We start from the raw sequence: 24,117 nt of genomic DNA, 5'->3' as shown, positions 1-24,117 counted from the left end.
CAGGGCGAGAGTGTATAAAAAAAAAAAGATGAAACTTATTTTTTTAAAAGAAATCTGATTAGGACGGGTGGCGTACACCTCCTTTGATCTTGGGTCGAGGAATTGAATGGAGAAAAATGTATTCTACCATTCGCACTGAACCCCCGAAGACTCTACTGGTGAAGTTTTACAATAACTCTTTTCCTCTCTTTTGGTCATCTTTTTCTTCTGTAACTGAGTTGTGGGAATGGGGGAGGGAGGGAGGGAGGTTGAGGTGATAGGTGGTGACGATGGGGGAGGGAAGGGGGTTAACCGTGTGGAGGAGGAGGTAGACACATTAGGTCGAGGACGTAACTTGAGGGTGACTGGTAGCGAAGAAGGAGCTGAGGAGGCGAGGCATAGGGTAGTGTAGATGGCGCTGAGGATGTGAGGCTTCGGGTAGCGAAGATAGTGCTGAGGATGTGAGGCATTAGAGAGTGAAGGTGATGGTTGGGAGTATACACGATGTGAGCCATCGCTGGCAAAGCAGGAAGACTAAGAGACACAAAGATGAAATAGATATGCAGACATATGCATAGATAGATATATAGCTAAACAGAAAACGAGAGGGAGCGAAGTGATGAGAAAGAGGTGTCGTGTGAGAAGGGAAGAAATGAATACAGTAAAAGCCCACAAATCCTTTCCATGGAATGGGATTATGAAGACGTGGAGCCAGTGCAGCATATTCACATAACACAATATTCTCAGTATATTCTCGTGAGTATTCACTACACTCTAATGATATTGCTATCCCGTACTTATATATCTAAATATGGCATTCACCCACGTATCCGTCAAAAAAAAAGGAGATTGTGATTCAACACCAAAGACATCTGCTGCACGTCACGTGGAACCTTCACATCTCCAAACTTTCCCTCAAATTTTCGTTAGTATTTACCCGCCAACTGTCTTCCCTCTACTTCATCAAGTATTGCCTTAACCGTAGCGACGCCACAACGTTATACCTACGTAATATTACCAGCGACCGTTCCATCAGATCACACTCTAGCAGATATCACTTGACTCAACGCACCCTCTCTCTCTCTCAACGCCAGCTATGGCACGTTTGAGCTATGTTATACCACGTCCTCCACATCAACAATGGCACGCATTCACTGTCAATATCAATGGAACATCGGCGGGTGTTCAGTGTGGCAACACGTATGAATGAGCCCGACGTTCTCATCCACTGAGCCAAGTGTTAGTGTAAAAATCCGCGATGATTGATATGCTTGTGTACGTTGGCCTTTCGTGTCACTCCTACATGGTAGCCTCACCTTCGACGATAATATGGGTGGGTTACCATAACACGGACTATATCATCAGACTTTGGAGAACCAAATAGATGGTAGCTACACTAACGGGATCATACGACACGCAGCCACACTAGCAGGGGACCATACGACACGCAGCCACACTAGCAGGGGACCACCATACGACACGCAGCCACACTAGCAGGGGACCATACGACACGCAGCCACACTAGCAGGGGACCATACGACACGCAGCCACACTAGCAGGGGACCATACGACACGCAGCCACACTAGCAGGGACCATACGACACGCAGCCACACACTAAGTCGTTGGAGACACGCGGGCCATAGTACGCCATGCAGATCACTCAGGCTAAGTGTCGACTCACACTAGATGTCGAGTCGTGAATCATCCACGTCCAATGTCGACTAGAGCATCATCTAACCCAGATGTCGACCAATGAGTAACCCAAGCCGGGAAAACAGTATGACATTCAGGCCAGATATCGATCAGTACATCGACCCAAACCTGAAGTCGAATAATGCAACACCCTGACCAGGCCTTGTGTGAGTCACCTGGTCAGTGCGTCATTCCCCGTAAATATAGACGACTGGATCACCCTTTGCGTCATCGATGTGTGGCATCCAATAGGTTTTAATCCATAAGTCAAGGAATTCGTCACCCCACGACGAGGGTCCACCAATCGTCCTGGAATCACTCACGAGGATCAGCCGAAGTGACTTGGGTCATCGAAGCGTCAAAGGCTACGTCGCACGTAAAATTAAACTTGGACAAGACATCTCCCCTAACCCACCTGGACACACTATGCGATGGGTTCCCTTCGCCTTTTCGTAATCCTTGTTCAGCCGAGTGATAGATTACACTCTAAAAAACGATATCAATTGTGCAGTTGGTTGCCTCGAAATTGGTTACCAGTGGTGTGGCTGTCAAATATTCTGTAGCGTATTGATTAAACTTTTGTTGTCACTCTAGGTGTTGTGACCGACGCAAACTGTACTATGTTGGTTACCAGGTAATATCTCATCAGGCAGACGATATAAGTAGCGGGGTTGTGAGAATGATGGACCTAAACCACCATACGAATACTTAAAATAAAACTACTGTCTTGATTCAACAAACCAACGACCTGCATTTCAATACTAGGGAGTTCATCATCCTTAGATATTACATTGCTACCACACACTGTACCTCCTTAAATATTACATTATTACCACACACTGTACCTCCTTAAATATTACATTATTACCACACACTGTACCTCCTTAAATATTACATTAATACCAGAAACTTCACCTCCTCAAATATTACATTACTACCAGAAATTTCACCCCCTTTAAATATTACATTACTACCACACACTGTACCTCCTTAAATATTACATTATTACCACACACTGTACCTCCTTAAATATTACATTATTACCACACACTGTACCTCCTTAAATATTACATTATTACCACACACTGTACCTCCTTAAATATTACATTATTACCACACACTGTACCTCCTTAAATATTACATTATTACCACACACTGTACCTCCTTAAATATTACATTATTACCACACACTGTACCTCCTTAAATATTACATTATTACCACACACTGTACCTCCTTAAATATTACATTATTACCACACACTGTACCTCCTTAAATATTACATTATTACCACACACTGTACCTCCTTAAATATTACATTATTACCACACACTGTACCTCCTTAAATATTACATTATTACCACACACTGTACCTCCTTAAATATTACATTATTACCACACACTGTACCTCCTTAAATATTACATTATTACCACACACTGTACCTCCTTAAATATTACATTATTACCACACACTGTACCTCCTTAAATATTACATTATTACCACACACTGTACCTCCTTAAATATTACATTATTACCACACACTGTACCTCCTTAAATATTACATTATTACCACACACTGTACCTCCTTAAATATTACATTATTACCACACACTGTACCTCCTTAAATATTACATTATTACCACACACTGTACCTCCTTAAATATTACATTATTACCACACACTGTACCTCCTTAAATATTACATTATTACCACACACTGTACCTCCTTAAATATTACATTATTACCACACACTGTACCTCCTTAAATATTACATTATTACCACACACTGTACCTCCTTAAATATTACATTATTACCACACACTGTACCTCCTTAAATATTACATTATTACCACACACTGTACCTCCTTAAATATTACATTATTACCACACACTGTACCTCCTTAAATATTACATTATTACCACACACTGTACCTCCTTAAATATTACATTATTACCACACACTGTACCTCCTTAAATATTACATTATTACCACACACTGTACCTCCTTAAATATTACATTATTACCACACACTGTACCTCCTTAAATATTACATTATTACCACACACTGTACCTCCTTAAATATTACATTATTACCACACACTGTACCTCCTTAAATATTACATTATTACCACACACTGTACCTCCTTAAATATTACATTATTACCACACACTGTACCTCCTTAAATATTACATTATTACCACACACTGTACCTCCTTAAATATTACATTATTACCACACACTGTACCTCCTTAAATATTACATTATTACCACACACTGTACCTCCTTAAATATTACATTATTACCACACACTGTACCTCCTTAAATATTACATTATTACCACACACTGTACCTCCTTAAATATTACATTATTACCACACACTGTACCTCCTTAAATATTACATTATTACCACACACTGTACCTCCTTAAATATTACATTATTACCACACACTGTACCTCCTTAAATATTACATTATTACCACACACTGTACCTCCTTAAATATTACATTATTACCACACACTGTACCTCCTTAAATATTACATTATTACCACACACTGTACCTCCTTAAATATTACATTATTACCACACACTGTACCTCCTTAAATATTACATTATTACCACACACTGTACCTCCTTAAATATTACATTATTACCACACACTGTACCTCCTTAAATATTACATTATTACCACACACTGTACCTCCTTAAATATTACATTATTACCACACACTGTACCTCCTTAAATATTACATTATTACCACACACTGTACCTCCTTAAATATTACATTATTACCACACACTGTACCTCCTTAAATATTACATTATTACCACACACTGTACCTCCTTAAATATTACATTATTACCACACACTGTACCTCCTTAAATATTACATTATTACCACACACTGTACCTCCTTAAATATTACATTATTACCACACACTGTACCTCCTTAAATATTACATTATTACCACACACTGTACCTCCTTAAATATTACATTATTACCACACACTGTACCTCCTTAAATATTACATTATTACCACACACTGTACCTCCTTAAATATTACATTATTACCACACACTGTACCTCCTTAAATATTACATTATTACCACACACTGTACCTCCTTAAATATTACATTATTACCACACACTGTACCTCCTTAAATATTACATTATTACCACACACTGTACCTCCTTAAATATTACATTATTACCACACACTGTACCTCCTTAAATATTACATTATTACCACACACTGTACCTCCTTAAATATTACATTATTACCACACACTGTACCTCCTTAAATATTACATTATTACCACACACTGTACCTCCTTAAATATTACATTATTACCACACACTGTACCTCCTTAAATATTACATTATTACCACACACTGTACCTCCTTAAATATTACATTATTACCACACACTGTACCTCCTTAAATATTACATTATTACCACACACTGTACCTCCTTAAATATTACATTATTACCACACACTGTACCTCCTTAAATATTACATTATTACCACACACTGTACCTCCTTAAATATTACATTATTACCACACACTGTACCTCCTTAAATATTACATTATTACCACACACTGTACCTCCTTAAATATTACATTATTACCACACACTGTACCTCCTTAAATATTACATTATTACCACACACTGTACCTCCTTAAATATTACATTATTACCACACACTGTACCTCCTTAAATATTACATTATTACCACACACTGTACCTCCTTAAATATTACATTATTACCACACACTGTACCTCCTTAAATATTACATTATTACCACACACTGTACCTCCTTAAATATTACATTATTACCACACACTGTACCTCCTTAAATATTACATTATTACCACACACTGTACCTCCTTAAATATTACATTATTACCACACACTGTACCTCCTTAAATATTACATTATTACCACACACTGTACCTCCTTAAATATTACATTATTACCACACACTGTACCTCCTTAAATATTACATTATTACCACACACTGTACCTCCTTAAATATTACATTATTACCACACACTGTACCTCCTTAAATATTACATTATTACCACACACTGTACCTCCTTAAATATTACATTATTACCACACACTGTACCTCCTTAAATATTACATTATTACCACACACTGTACCTCCTTAAATATTACATTATTACCACACACTGTACCTCCTTAAATATTACATTATTACCACACACTGTACCTCCTTAAATATTACATTATTACCACACACTGTACCTCCTTAAATATTACATTATTACCACACACTGTACCTCCTTAAATATTACATTATTACCACACACTGTACCTCCTTAAATATTACATTATTACCACACACTGTACCTCCTTAAATATTACATTATTACCACACACTGTACCTCCTTAAATATTACATTATTACCACACACTGTACCTCCTTAAATATTACATTATTACCACACACTGTACCTCCTTAAATATTACATTATTACCACACACTGTACCTCCTTAAATATTACATTATTACCACACACTGTACCTCCTTAAATATTACATTATTACCACACACTGTACCTCCTTAAATATTACATTATTACCACACACTGTACCTCCTTAAATATTACATTATTACCACACACTGTACCTCCTTAAATATTACATTATTACCACACACTGTACCTCCTTAAATATTACATTATTACCACACACTGTACCTCCTTAAATATTACATTATTACCACACACTGTACCTCCTTAAATATTACATTATTACCACACACTGTACCTCCTTAAATATTACATTATTACCACACACTGTACCTCCTTAAATATTACATTATTACCACACACTGTACCTCCTTAAATATTACATTATTACCACACACTGTACCTCCTTAAATATTACATTATTACCACACACTGTACCTCCTTAAATATTACATTATTACCACACACTGTACCTCCTTAAATATTACATTATTACCACACACTGTACCTCCTTAAATATTACATTATTACCACACACTGTACCTCCTTAAATATTACATTATTACCACACACTGTACCTCCTTAAATATTACATTATTACCACACACTGTACCTCCTTAAATATTACATTATTACCACACACTGTACCTCCTTAAATATTACATTATTACCACACACTGTACCTCCTTAAATATTACATTATTACCACACACTGTACCTCCTTAAATATTACATTATTACCACACACTGTACCTCCTTAAATATTACATTATTACCACACACTGTACCTCCTTAAATATTACATTATTACCACACACTGTACCTCCTTAAATATTACATTATTACCACACACTGTACCTCCTTAAATATTACATTATTACCACACACTGTACCTCCTTAAATATTACATTATTACCACACACTGTACCTCCTTAAATATTACATTATTACCACACACTGTACCTCCTTAAATATTACATTATTACCACACACTGTACCTCCTTAAATATTACATTATTACCACACACTGTACCTCCTTAAATATTACATTATTACCACACACTGTACCTCCTTAAATATTACATTATTACCACACACTGTACCTCCTTAAATATTACATTATTACCACACACTGTACCTCCTTAAATATTACATTATTACCACACACTGTACCTCCTTAAATATTACATTATTACCACACACTGTACCTCCTTAAATATTACATTATTACCACACACTGTACCTCCTTAAATATTACATTATTACCACACACTGTACCTCCTTAAATATTACATTATTACCACACACTGTACCTCCTTAAATATTACATTATTACCACACACTGTACCTCCTTAAATATTACATTATTACCACACACTGTACCTCCTTAAATATTACATTATTACCACACACTGTACCTCCTTAAATATTACATTATTACCACACACTGTACCTCCTTAAATATTACATTATTACCACACACTGTACCTCCTTAAATATTACATTATTACCACACACTGTACCTCCTTAAATATTACATTATTACCACACACTGTACCTCCTTAAATATTACATTATTACCACACACTGTACCTCCTTAAATATTACATTATTACCACACACTGTACCTCCTTAAATATTACATTATTACCACACACTGTACCTCCTTAAATATTACATTATTACCACACACTGTACCTCCTTAAATATTACATTATTACCACACACTGTACCTCCTTAAATATTACATTATTACCACACACTGTACCTCCTTAAATATTACATTATTACCACACACTGTACCTCCTTAAATATTACATTATTACCACACACTGTACCTCCTTAAATATTACATTATTACCACACACTGTACCTCCTTAAATATTACATTATTACCACACACTGTACCTCCTTAAATATTACATTATTACCACACACTGTACCTCCTTAAATATTACATTATTACCACACACTGTACCTCCTTAAATATTACATTATTACCACACACTGTACCTCCTTAAATATTACATTATTACCACACACTGTACCTCCTTAAATATTACATTATTACCACACACTGTACCTCCTTAAATATTACATTATTACCACACACTGTACCTCCTTAAATATTACATTATTACCACACACTGTACCTCCTTAAATATTACATTATTACCACACACTGTACCTCCTTAAATATTACATTATTACCACACACTGTACCTCCTTAAATATTACATTATTACCACACACTGTACCTCCTTAAATATTACATTATTACCACACACTGTACCTCCTTAAATATTACATTATTACCACACACTGTACCTCCTTAAATATTACATTATTACCACACACTGTACCTCCTTAAATATTACATTATTACCACACACTGTACCTCCTTAAATATTACATTATTACCACACACTGTACCTCCTTAAATATTACATTATTACCACACACTGTACCTCCTTAAATATTACATTATTACCACACACTGTACCTCCTTAAATATTACATTATTACCACACACTGTACCTCCTTAAATATTACATTATTACCACACACTGTACCTCCTTAAATATTACATTATTACCACACACTGTACCTCCTTAAATATTACATTATTACCACACACTGTACCTCCTTAAATATTACATTATTACCACACACTGTACCTCCTTAAATATTACATTATTACCACACACTGTACCTCCTTAAATATTACATTATTACCACACACTGTACCTCCTTAAATATTACATTATTACCACACACTGTACCTCCTTAAATATTACATTATTACCACACACTGTACCTCCTTAAATATTACATTATTACCACACACTGTACCTCCTTAAATATTACATTATTACCACACACTGTACCTCCTTAAATATTACATTATTACCACACACTGTACCTCCTTAAATATTACATTATTACCACACACTGTACCTCCTTAAATATTACATTATTACCACACACTGTACCTCCTTAAATATTACATTATTACCACACACTGTACCTCCTTAAATATTACATTATTACCACACACTGTACCTCCTTAAATATTACATTATTACCACACACTGTACCTCCTTAAATATTACATTATTACCACACACTGTACCTCCTTAAATATTACATTATTACCACACACTGTACCTCCTTAAATATTACATTATTACCACACACTGTACCTCCTTAAATATTACATTATTACCACACACTGTACCTCCTTAAATATTACATTATTACCACACACTGTACCTCCTTAAATATTACATTATTACCACACACTGTACCTCCTTAAATATTACATTATTACCACACACTGTACCTCCTTAAATATTACATTATTACCACACACTGTACCTCCTTAAATATTACATTATTACCACACACTGTACCTCCTTAAATATTACATTATTACCACACACTGTACCTCCTTAAATATTACATTATTACCACACACTGTACCTCCTTAAATATTACATTATTACCACACACTGTACCTCCTTAAATATTACATTATTACCACACACTGTACCTCCTTAAATATTACATTATTACCACACACTGTACCTCCTTAAATATTACATTATTACCACACACTGTACCTCCTTAAATATTACATTATTACCACACACTGTACCTCCTTAAATATTACATTATTACCACACACTGTACCTCCTTAAATATTACATTATTACCACACACTGTACCTCCTTAAATATTACATTATTACCACACACTGTACCTCCTTAAATATTACATTATTACCACACACTGTACCTCCTTAAATATTACATTATTACCACACACTGTACCTCCTTAAATATTACATTATTACCACACACTGTACCTCCTTAAATATTACATTATTACCACACACTGTACCTCCTTAAATATTACATTATTACCACACACTGTACCTCCTTAAATATTACATTATTACCACACACTGTACCTCCTTAAATATTACATTATTACCACACACTGTACCTCCTTAAATATTACATTATTACCACACACTGTACCTCCTTAAATATTACATTATTACCACACACTGTACCTCCTTAAATATTACATTATTACCACACACTGTACCTCCTTAAATATTACATTATTACCACACACTGTACCTCCTTAAATATTACATTATTACCACACACTGTACCTCCTTAAATATTACATTATTACCACACACTGTACCTCCTTAAATATTACATTATTACCACACACTGTACCTCCTTAAATATTACATTATTACCACACACTGTACCTCCTTAAATATTACATTATTACCACACACTGTACCTCCTTAAATATTACATTATTACCACACACTGTACCTCCTTAAATATTACATTATTACCACACACTGTACCTCCTTAAATATTACATTATTACCACACACTGTACCTCCTTAAATATTACATTATTACCACACACTGTACCTCCTTAAATATTACATTATTACCACACACTGTACCTCCTTAAATATTACATTATTACCACACACTGTACCTCCTTAAATATTACATTATTACCACACACTGTACCTCCTTAAATATTACATTATTACCACACACTGTACCTCCTTAAATATTACATTATTACCACACACTGTACCTCCTTAAATATTACATTATTACCACACACTGTACCTCCTTAAATATTACATTATTACCACACACTGTACCTCCTTAAATATTACATTATTACCACACACTGTACCTCCTTAAATATTACATTATTACCACACACTGTACCTCCTTAAATATTACATTATTACCACACACTGTACCTCCTTAAATATTACATTATTACCACACACTGTACCTCCTTAAATATTACATTATTACCACACACTGTACCTCCTTAAATATTACATTATTACCACACACTGTACCTCCTTAAATATTACATTATTACCACACACTGTACCTCCTTAAATATTACATTATTACCACACACTGTACCTCCTTAAATATTACATTATTACCACACACTGTACCTCCTTAAATATTACATTATTACCACACACTGTACCTCCTTAAATATTACATTATTACCACACACTGTACCTCCTTAAATATTACATTATTACCACACACTGTACCTCCTTAAATATTACATTATTACCACACACTGTACCTCCTTAAATATTACATTATTACCACACACTGTACCTCCTTAAATATTACATTATTACCACACACTGTACCTCCTTAAATATTACATTATTACCACACACTGTACCTCCTTAAATATTACATTATTACCACACACTGTACCTCCTTAAATATTACATTATTACCACACACTGTACCTCCTTAAATATTACATTATTACCACACACTGTACCTCCTTAAATATTACATTATTACCACACACTGTACCTCCTTAAATATTACATTATTACCACACACTGTACCTCCTTAAATATTACATTATTACCACACACTGTACCTCCTTAAATATTACATTATTACCACACACTGTACCTCCTTAAATATTACATTATTACCACACACTGTACCTCCTTAAATATTACATTATTACCACACACTGTACCTCCTTAAATATTACATTATTACCACACACTGTACCTCCTTAAATATTACATTATTACCACACACTGTACCTCCTTAAATATTACATTATTACCACACACTGTACCTCCTTAAATATTACATTATTACCACACACTGTACCTCCTTAAATATTACATTATTACCACACACTGTACCTCCTTAAATATTACATTATTACCACACACTGTACCTCCTTAAATATTACATTATTACCACACACTGTACCTCCTTAAATATTACATTATTACCACACACTGTACCTCCTTAAATATTACATTATTACCACACACTGTACCTCCTTAAATATTACATTATTACCACACACTGTACCTCCTTAAATATTACATTATTACCACACACTGTACCTCCTTAAATATTACATTATTACCACACACTGTACCTCCTTAAATATTACATTATTACCACACACTGTACCTCCTTAAATATTACATTATTACCACACACTGTACCTCCTTAAATATTACATTATTACCACACACTGTACCTCCTTAAATATTACATTATTACCACACACTGTACCTCCTTAAATATTACATTATTACCACACACTGTACCTCCTTAAATATTACATTATTACCACACACTGTACCTCCTTAAATATTACATTATTACCACACACTGTACCTCCTTAAATATTACATTATTACCACACACTGTACCTCCTTAAATATTACATTATTACCACACACTGTACCTCCTTAAATATTACATTATTACCACACACTGTACCTCCTTAAATATTACATTATTACCACACACTGTACCTCCTTAAATATTACATTATTACCACACACTGTACCTCCTTAAATATTACATTATTACCACACACTGTACCTCCTTAAATATTACATTATTACCACACACTGTACCTCCTTAAATATTACATTATTACCACACACTGTACCTCCTTAAATATTACATTATTACCACACACTGTACCTCCTTAAATATTACATTATTACCACACACTGTACCTCCTTAAATATTACATTATTACCACACACTGTACCTCCTTAAATATTACATTATTACCACACACTGTACCTCCTTAAATATTACATTATTACCACACACTGTACCTCCTTAAATATTACATTATTACCACACACTGTACCTCCTTAAATATTACATTATTACCACACACTGTACCTCCTTAAATATTACATTATTACCACACACTGTACCTCCTTAAATATTACATTATTACCACACACTGTACCTCCTTAAATATTACATTATTACCACACACTGTACCTCCTTAAATATTACATTATTACCACACACTGTACCTCCTTAAATATTACATTATTACCACACACTGTACCTCCTTAAATATTACATTATTACCACACACTGTACCTCCTTAAATATTACATTATTACCACACACTGTACCTCCTTAAATATTACATTATTACCACACACTGTACCTCCTTAAATATTACATTATTACCACACACTGTACCTCCTTAAATATTACATTATTACCACACACTGTACCTCCTTAAATATTACATTATTACCACACACTGTACCTCCTTAAATATTACATTATTACCACACACTGTACCTCCTTAAATATTACATTATTACCACACACTGTACCTCCTTAAATATTACATTATTACCACACACTGTACCTCCTTAAATATTACATTATTACCACACACTGTACCTCCTTAAATATTACATTATTACCACACACTGTACCTCCTTAAATATTACATTATTACCACACACTGTACCTCCTTAAATATTACATTATTACCACACACTGTACCTCCTTAAATATTACATTATTACCACACACTGTACCTCCTTAAATATTACATTATTACCACACACTGTACCTCCTTAAATATTACATTATTACCACACACTGTACCTCCTTAAATATTACATTATTACCACACACTGTACCTCCTTAAATATTACATTATTACCACACACTGTACCTCCTTAAATATTACATTATTACCACACACTGTACCTCCTTAAATATTACATTATTACCACACACTGTACCTCCTTAAATATTACATTATTACCACACACTGTACCTCCTTAAATATTACATTATTACCACACACTGTACCTCCTTAAATATTACATTATTACCACACACTGTACCTCCTTAAATATTACATTATTACCACACACTGTACCTCCTTAAATATTACATTATTACCACACACTGTACCTCCTTAAATATTACATTATTACCACACACTGTACCTCCTTAAATATTACATTATTACCACACACTGTACCTCCTTAAATATTACATTATTACCACACACTGTACCTCCTTAAATATTACATTATTACCACACACTGTACCTCCTTAAATATTACATTATTACCACACACTGTACCTCCTTAAATATTACATTATTACCACACACTGTACCTCCTTAAATATTACATTATTACCACACACTGTACCTCCTTAAATATTACATTATTACCACACACTGTACCTCCTTAAATATTACATTATTACCACACACTGTACCTCCTTAAATATTACATTATTACCACACACTGTACCTCCTTAAATATTACATTATTACCACACACTGTACCTCCTTAAATATTACATTATTACCACACACTGTACCTCCTTAAATATTACATTATTACCACACACTGTACCTCCTTAAATATTACATTATTACCACACACTGTACCTCCTTAAATATTACATTATTACCACACACTGTACCTCCTTAAATATTACATTATTACCACACACTGTACCTCCTTAAATATTACATTATTACCACACACTGTACCTCCTTAAATATTACATTATTACCACACACTGTACCTCCTTAAATATTACATTATTACCACACACTGTACCTCCTTAAATATTACATTATTACCACACACTGTACCTCCTTAAATATTACATTATTACCACACACTGTACCTCCTTAAATATTACATTATTACCACGCACTGTACCTCCTTAAATATTACATTATTACCACACACTGTACCTCCTTAAATATTACATTATTACCACACACTGTACCTCCTTAAATATTACATTACTACCAGAAACTTCACCTCCTCAAATATTACATTACTACCAGAAATTTCACCCCCTTAAATATTACATTACTACCAGAAACTTCACCTCCTCAAATATTACATTACTACCAGAAACTTCACCTCCTCAAATATTACATTACTACCAGAAACTTCACCTCCTCAAATATTACATTACTACCAGAAACTTCACCTCCTCAAATATTACATTACTACCAGAAACTTCACATCCCTAAATATAACATTATTACCAGATACTTCACCAATTCAAATACCACACCACATTAACAGCACAGCTGCGGTCGAGCATATGGGTAATGCAGATCATCATAACCTCAGTCACCACCCAGCTGTGTGGCAGCGTGCACTGAACTGCCGCCAAGCCTTCAAGGAAGACATTACTCCTCCTCCTCCTCTTACTGTAGCAATACACGACCCACCGTAGGACGGGTCTGATCCTTCACGTCAATGATGAACGGGTCAACACGACCGACCCCTCCATCTAGCAAAGGCGACGCTAGGCAAAGGAGTTATGATGTCTGTCCATTCCATCGTTCTCTCTCTCTCTCTCTCTCTCTCTCTCTCTCTCTCTCTCTCTCTCTCTCTCTCTCTCTCTCTCTCTCTCTCTCTCTCTCTCTCTTTGTGCCGTCCAGCAATGGCAACTTTAATGCCCCCTGTCACCACCACTCCCACTATCAACCAACAGCCCAACACACAACGTGCTGCTAGCAGCAGCAGGGGAGTGATGGTGGGAGCGAGCCTGTGGAACAGGAGAGCGTGGTGGCAGATACGGATGGTCTGGAAGACACCAACATTATATATCACTTTGCCGTGGAAATGAGACAACCCAGATGACATGAGTGACGAAGGTAAGATAGTGGGGTTAGTGGCCATAGTGGGGGAAACTATATAGATAAAAGATGGTCTGGCAGGGAAGGGTAAGTAAATGCAGTTGATGATATTTCCAGTTGTCTTGTGTATCTAACTGTTGGTACGGAGTGAGTGCGTGATTACTACGTAAATGTGGGTTAAGAGGAGAGTTTTACACTCGTGTCGCCCCGTCTCATAACCATGTATACATGTACCATGTCTTTACTGTTGTGTGTATCCACACACACACACACACACACACACACACACACCAGCCGAAGCCAGGTACCCATTCATCGACCAACCCCAAAGGGAGGATAAACAGGTGGGATTGGCTGTGGGTCGAACGTCGTACCTAGGAATCGAACCCATGCGGGCTCCGATCACGGACAATCCAGTTTCTCCCTCATTCTCACTTGTATTCCTTCTCTTTTCATCCAGCCGCCCTAACAACGAGACACAGGCCCCACTGTGAACACCACCAGAGTTACGAGAGCTTCGCGTGAAGGAGCAGAACTCTGAATTGATCCTCGACTTCTCTTTTTCAGTGACGCGTCTGAAGGCGTTTAACATCTTTTTTCTCTCTTTGACTTGGATTACGCTGCCGCTCTCCATCCCCATCGTGCAGTTCCAGGAAACAGACTCTATACAGAACATACAGCCATAACTTCGAGTGGCCTTTCCCAATGCCTTGTCACATCAAGAGGACGACTCCCTTACATCAAGAGGACCCCTACATCAAGAGGACCTCTACATCAAGAGGACCCCCGCATCAAGAGGACCTCAACATCAAGAGGACACCCACATCAAGAGAACCCCTACATCAAGAGGACCCCTACATCAAGAGGACCCCTACATCAAGAGGACCTCTACATCAAGAGGACCCCCGCATCAAAAGGACCTCAACATCAAGAGGACACCCACATCAAGAGAACCCCTACATCAAGAGGACCCCTACATCAAGAGGACCCCCACATCGAGAGGACACCCACATCAAGACGACACCCACATCAAGAGAACCCCTACATCAAGAGGACCCCTACATCAAGAGGACCTCAACATCAAGAGGACACCCACATCAAGAGAACCCCTACATCAAGAGGACCCCTACATCAAGAGGACCTCAACATCAAGAGGACACCCACATCAAGAGAACCCCTACATCAAGAGGACCTCAACATCAAGAGGACACCCACATCAAGAGAACCCCTACATCAAGAGGACCCCTACATCAAGAGGACCCCCACATCGAGAGGACACCCACATCAAGAGGACACCCACATCAAGAGAACCCCTACATCAAGAGGACCCCTACATCAAGAGGACCCCCACATCGAGAGGACACCCACATCAAGAGGACACCCACATCAAGAGGATTCCTCACATCAAGAAGAATCCTGGACATCAAGAGGACACACCCCCCTACATGAAGAGGACCCCCACATCAAGAAGACCCCTACATCAAGGGAGTCCCCCACATCTAAACACTTCCCGCCACATGTCGTGACACATCATCTACAGTAGTCTTCCTCTAAAGGCTGTTAGTTCTAGAATTCTTCTAATTTTCCCTCAGCTAATGGGTCCTTGAAGTTCCGGCCACCCAGAGACGGGATGAAGGTCCCTAAGCCGTTCGAGTGCGTGGCATGAGGGAGAGAGGAGAGGGGGTCGGTCTGAGCCGCACTGTACCTTGTAAAATCTCGCGAGTCCCCTCACGCTACAACACATGAAGGCTCAAAGGTTCCACAGGATTACCGAAAGGGCGCTCCAGCCCCTCCCTTTCAAGGTTACAAGAGGCAAGAAAATCCTTGCCTCTTTCTTATATATATATATATATATATATATATATATATATATATATATATATATATATATATATATATATATGCTTCCCTCTTATGCTTACTGTAATACAAATACATGCATGTAACTGAATGTAATCATGAAGTTAACGATGATCATGAAACAGTTGACGAAAGAATGGCCCAAACTGTATTGATAAGCAAGAGTGAGAGAGCTTTGATGACCTTATTCCCAGGTGCTGCGTCCACCACCTTACCATGTTCACCAACGGCGTTTGAGCGAGTGACACCGCGCACACAGCTCGTGACCGCCGAGAGAGAGAGAGAGAGAGAGAGAGAGAGAGAGAGAGAGAGAGAGAGAGAGAGAGAGAGAAATATGGCCACAGAAATTTGGAGATAGTGGCAAAGATGCTCGCGCGGGAGCAAGTCAATAAGACGAGAGCAATATGCTTGTTTGTGCGTTAGCAGAGACGGCACGGGCAACTATAGTCCTAATCAAAGCCATCTCAATAAAGCTATATATATATATATATATATATATATATATATATATATATATATATATATATATATATATATATATATATACCCTAGCCTAAGCCAGGTATCCCTTTTTTTCAACCGACCCCGAGGGGGTGACTGTCGACCGACTGCCACAACCGGGATTCGAACCTATGCGCTTGACACTGGGCAGAAAGGGGCGCTTACCCCTACACCACGAAGGTACATTTAGCAAGCAAGTTATGTAGAGTTATTGGAATCAAGAAATCTAGTAGGACACGAGCTATATCAGAGATAGGTGGGTAATTTTCCCCAGTGAGGCAAAGAGATGTACGATCATAGTATACGAACCCACGTCACACAAGACCAACAGAGACACGGGCGATGGGAGTGACACACACACACACATCCCTCACATATGGAGGAGAAATATAGTTATAGGATAAAGGAAAATATCTATGTCTTTCAATATAGAGAAAATAATGGAAGCTTAAACCAAAAAAATATACAGGGAAGAGACATCAAAAACTCATCCCTAGTACCACTCACGCCAGACGAGGCTCTCCCACTTCCAGGAGCGGTACGGTACCGGGAATCGAAGCCGTGTGGACGGCACTGGGATGACCCGTGTTTATCCTCCATCGCCCACGAGAGTGACATCGCTGCTAGAGATCATCACTGTCTTACATTGTCACCATGATAGAGGCTGACTAACCCTCTCGCTTGTATCTTATACACTGGGCCAATGGCTTCCCGTACAACACAGAGAACGTCCCTCCAGAATTGGCGTTTCTAAAAATGTTCCCAAGATGGCAGCAGCAGCAGCCTCCTCAGCTCGACCATAATACCCCCAGGTTCGACCTGACGAGTGACATGGTCGTCACTGTGACGTCAAGAGTGTGTTGTGGGGCGGGCTATGGCTGCTCTTTACCCTGCCAACAGCACCCCTGCTCACGACTCACCTACACCTCGCCTCTATCGACCAGCTCAGCTGACTTAGTCAAAACACCTTTGAAAGAATACTTCTACCTCAAACTCCAAAACCTCTGGGGATATATATATATATATATATATATATATATATATATATATATATATATATATATATATATATATATATATGAGTGTACATGTGTTTAAGAACAAAAAATCAAGAAGTAAAGTGAATGAAGCATAGAAAAAAAAATATATCGAACCCTGAGCTACGTAAGACTCAGCTGTGGGCGGCCTGCCAGCCTCCCTGGGTGGAGTTTTAGGGGCGGGTTCCTCGTGGGTCCCTCCCAGCCCACACCCCGTCCGTCAACGCTCCTTTAGCCTTGCCAATTATCAGCCAATCAGACCTGGCTCTCCCTCCTCACGCCGCCACCAATAACTACCCCGCACATACTGATCTCACGTTAACCGTAGGAGAAATGAGTATTCGCTTTTGATGTGTGCAAAGAGGTATGTCTCCTTTCCTCCAACTCTTATATATATATATATATATATATATATATATATATATATATATATATATTGCATGGTTTTCCCTTTATTTTGTCATTTTACGAAGACCCTATAAGAATTAACTGACGTAATAATATGAAGTTGTTTATCAGGCTGTGCTGTTGCATCCACAGCATTTGATCGCACTATAACTGTTCGCTGAAAATACATTCTCTCACCTGACGTTCCTGCATACCTCTGATACAGTCAGAGACCTCAGTGTTCTCCAGACCCAAATTCAAATGAGCGAAGAAAAAAAAAGATATGACACGATTAGTGGAACACCCAGTTCTTTTACTAGGTCAGATCTGTGCGATGAGGAGGTCATGACTCGTTTGAGAGAGAGAGAGAGAGAGAGAGAGAGAGAGAGAGAGAGAGAGAGAAAGAGAGACAGAGAGAGAGAGAGAGAGAGAGAGAGAGAGAGAGAGAGAGAGAGAGAGAGAGAGAGAGAGAGAGAGAGAGAGGTTAAAAGTATGTATATAAATCTGCCCATCCCAGGGTACAGGGGGAAGAGCCAATACCCACATTCATATGCAAATGACTATTCACTGGGCTGGACCACCTCTGTGAGTCCCAAGGGTTCATAAGGATTCCGGGGAGCCAGCAGGCTCCAGGCGTCTACCACTCTCCTCCGCCGAGCAGGTGGCGTGGGTGCAACACCTCGGCGTCATCTCCATATAGCAAGTGCCCCAGACCCGTATCTCCGTCGACCTTGGGTAACAGCTTCGTTTCTTGAGGGTAAATGACCCTTATCGTGTATTATCGGTAATCAGATCATAAACAACGCTCGGATGCATTAGAAATATAAGACTCTATGGCACTCCTACTTTTCCCTACGTTTAACCTCCTCTTCTTCACCACAGGCCCGAGAACCCATCAATAACACCCCTCGCCCCTTCCCTAAAGTCTGCAGTTCCCCTCCCTAAAGTCTGCAGTTCCTAAAACCCGCCCCCTTTATTTGACAGTCAAAAGATGTTCCTTGTTTATCTCCATCCACCTGGACCTGGAGTGATGAGAAATATTCTTCTGATCTAACCGACTGGAAGTATTCTCTAAACACAACCTTCAAGTTTTTACACCAGTCTGGTGATGGAGACAGTGAGCAGTTCTCTGGCAGAAGCAAGGACAGAACAACCAGAGACCACAACATGAAACAGAACAAGGCACTTGATAGAAAAGATGTTAAATGATCAAATAGTATAGGGGAAGTGGATGAATGGAATACGCATAATGAAATCTGTGAATGTGTACAGCATAATGACGAAATTTGTGAATGCGGACAGCATAATGACGAAATTTGTGAATGCGGACAGCATAATGACGAAATTTGTGAATGCGGACAGCATAATGACGAAATTTGTGAATGCGGACAGCATACATTAGTTTAGAAAGCTGTACGATAGTATAGTGTTCAAGGGACGCTGGCCTGCTCGCGAACGTAGAACTCTCTCCCCGTGCAGAACCATCAGGTAATTACAGACAGGTAATGATGTACATTAACCGTAGCTAATTTTCTATCGAAGGACTTGGGTTATGATAGTTCAGGGTGGGGGAGTATCCCGTCTCAGCTTTGTTTACGTCCAGCAACCCTGTGAGGCTCCGTCTGGGCCGAGGTGACTCCTGCACATCTTCTCACACCTGTTTTGTTTCCATTACCTCCCGACTGCTGAGTCTTACCTCTCATGAATGCTGATCATCCTGGCCATCCCCCACCCCACCACCTTCCACGGATCAGGAGGAGGATTATTTCGCGAGAGTGACGCATCTGTTGATAGTCTGCTAAATATTGATGATTCTAATCTTGTTTCCATCTGCACCGATCCGTCACCAGCAACACGCGCGAGGCAGGGCACAGGCGTGGGGTCTGCCAGCGGTAGTAATTTCCCAATACAATATACTAGGAAGCGATTGTCCAACGCAGACAGAGAGCCTGATGTAGGAGAGAGAGCATCTATTTCGTTTCCGTCTTTGGGTATCTAATACGTTTAGAATACAAGTAGTCATGGAGAATCTCATCCACAGATGGGCTTGATATCTGACTGAAGTGTCAGATTACAGCGACTCTCTCAGAAGGTCAGATGATATTGTAATCATGGTAAATACAGTGATACATTCGGATGTATGTACGCGATGCTACAATTGCCTGGACTGTATGATTATAATTATCGTGAAAGCCTTTCTCGGCAAGTATCGAGAGAATGTATATCGCGCTTGTCAGGGAATGCGAAGCACACGCAGAAAACGGAAGTGGGGATCACCGAGGTATACACAAAGGAGGAAAAGGCGAGATGGTTGACGTCGGATTGTTGTTGTTGCTACCTTGACATGACAAGCGTCACGCCTGGCAGTCTAAATACACCGAACGACAGGCAGGAGTTAAAGGAAGAGGAGGGGACGTGGCACTTAACCACCCTGCAGATGCCGTAGGAGGAGGAGGGAGACGGCAGACACTAACCCCCCCCCCCCCCATCAGAGTTGGGTTACGCTCGACAGGGCGGGAAGCAGCTCTCGTATTTCACCCCCAACGATTCGTTTACCTTCTGCGTTCCGGGCGAAGATTATTACGTTCCTGCTGCAGCTGTTGCTGACACGCTGGCCCCAAAAGGCTGGTATCCCTGGCCCTCACCTGTGATTGAGGGCACGTAGGCACGTATGAGGAGGGAGGGCAGGTGTTACCTACACAGAGAAAAACTTTAGCACCTTATACTATATACGGATCAAAACAACGACTGTCGTTCAAGAGGGGGAAGGGTTGTTTACTCTAACAGACGACACATCCTACTTCTGACTATCAGGGAGACAGTCCACCGGAAGAGTCTGAGGGAGATAGGTCACCAGAACAGTCTGAGGGAGACAGTCCACCAGAACAGTCTGAGGGAGACAGTCCACCAGAACAGTCTGAGGGAGACAGTCCACCAGAACAGTCTGAGGGAGACAGTCTACTGGAACAGTCTGGGGGAGACAGTCTACTGGAACAGTCTGAGGGAGACAGTCCACCAGAACAGTCTGAGGGAGACAGTCCACCAGAACAGTCTGAGGGAGACAGGTCACCAGAACAGTCGTCTTCTGAGCGTAATTCTGACTATCAGGGAGACTACGTTTCACCAGACGGGGCTTTAGAGAGTAACTCCTGGGAAGCAAATGATCAACCTAGTTATTTGAGTGAGGAGGATGATGATAGGGATTCACGAGGATGGTCGTCTCATAGATAGAGGTCCGGTAATGATTACTCAGACGCCGAAACGTCAGGCTGATCGAGATGATCATGAGACGTGATTCTTGGCCAAGTGTCTCTCTTGCAGACCCTGTGCTACGAAACTGACCCTGCGGACGACAAAGAGCCCGGTGACGAGGAATTATTACCCCTCCATGTTTGATGATCTTATTACTTGTTGTTATAATGTTTCTTCACTACACCCTTATTTTCACTACACCCTTATTTTCTTAAAACCATCATCACTATATAGTTATCACTACACCACAACCCCCCACCACAACACCACTGTCACTGCGTCACCATATAAAAGAGGTTAGGAACGCCGTGGCTAACCCAGATGGAGGCCATATGGTCAGCAGTCACGAGGAAGGCCCCCCTCAGACACCTGGTATGGGACGACGTAAAAGGCCTCTCGGGTAATTTACGCAATTAGTCACTGGCTAGTTAGATAGGTACACGGACACCACTTAAGAGGGAGTACGCCTGGACGGGGCGCAAGTGGTCGCCACTCAAGTGGAAGCACTCATAGACGGGGCGTACCTGGTCGCCACTTAAGAGACAGTACACATGGAGGGGAGGCCCACATAGTCGCCACTCAAGAGGGAGTGCTCATGGACGGGAGCGCATCTAGTCATCACACAAGACTGTGAGAGCAAGACATCACCAAGACAGGGAGAGAGAGAGAGAGGGCAGGTGACCACAACTGGGGAAGAGGTTGCGTGGCTTCCAGCCATGAGTGTAGTAACGACCCTAGCTGCTCCCTCAACAATCAAATTAACGCTCACGTAGGCACGAGTCACACACACACACACACACACACACACACACACACACACACACACACACACACACCACTGGGGGAGGATAGAGCCTTACCAAATCGATCAGTTCGTTTCGTGAATAGTGTAATGTTCTATAACCTGAGTCGACCTCGCAGGCTTTATCAGAGCCGCAGCCCAACACGGCCCTCTGTAGGCTTCTCAGCCTGGCAAAAAAAAAAAAGACAGATACAGGGTCGTCAATACTTCTCGTCGATACAGACGGTAGATATCGCTCAGCCCCAAGACAGTGTTGGAGCTTCGGTGTTGGTGGTGGTGATTCACGGACCCCGCTCTCCACCCTCTCTGTGTACCAGGTGCTGCTGGCCTTTGCGGCGTCGCCTTCAGGGTGCAAGAATGTCGTTCTCAAATCACATTAATCTTCCCGTCATCAAAACGTTGGAAAATACAGAGACAAGTTCCGGAAAATCGTAATGAAAAATACATATACAGTCAAATCTCTACATATACAATGCAGGGGATAAACTCCCAGTTACTCTAAATAAACACAGAACACATATCATCCCGGACCTTTCAGCATTTCATCTGCATCTAGCTAATGGACCTGACAT

The 24,117-nt window shown here is 39.1% G+C and overlaps 1 protein-coding gene across 2 annotated transcripts in view; it reads left to right on the top strand.

Annotated features, from left to right (window-relative positions):
* Nucleotides 1-24,117, top strand: part of LOC139747284 (uncharacterized) — a 169,280-nt gene that overhangs the window by 89,213 nt on the left and 55,950 nt on the right. The gene's annotated exons all lie outside the window — the stretch shown is intronic.

Source organism: Panulirus ornatus, chromosome 68 (genome assembly GCF_036320965.1).
Source record: "Panulirus ornatus isolate Po-2019 chromosome 68, ASM3632096v1, whole genome shotgun sequence".
Classification (NCBI taxonomy): domain Eukaryota; kingdom Metazoa; phylum Arthropoda; class Malacostraca; order Decapoda; family Palinuridae; genus Panulirus; species Panulirus ornatus.
The sequence above is the reverse complement of the archived record's forward strand: the minus strand, read 5'-3'. Positions and strand labels throughout refer to the sequence as shown.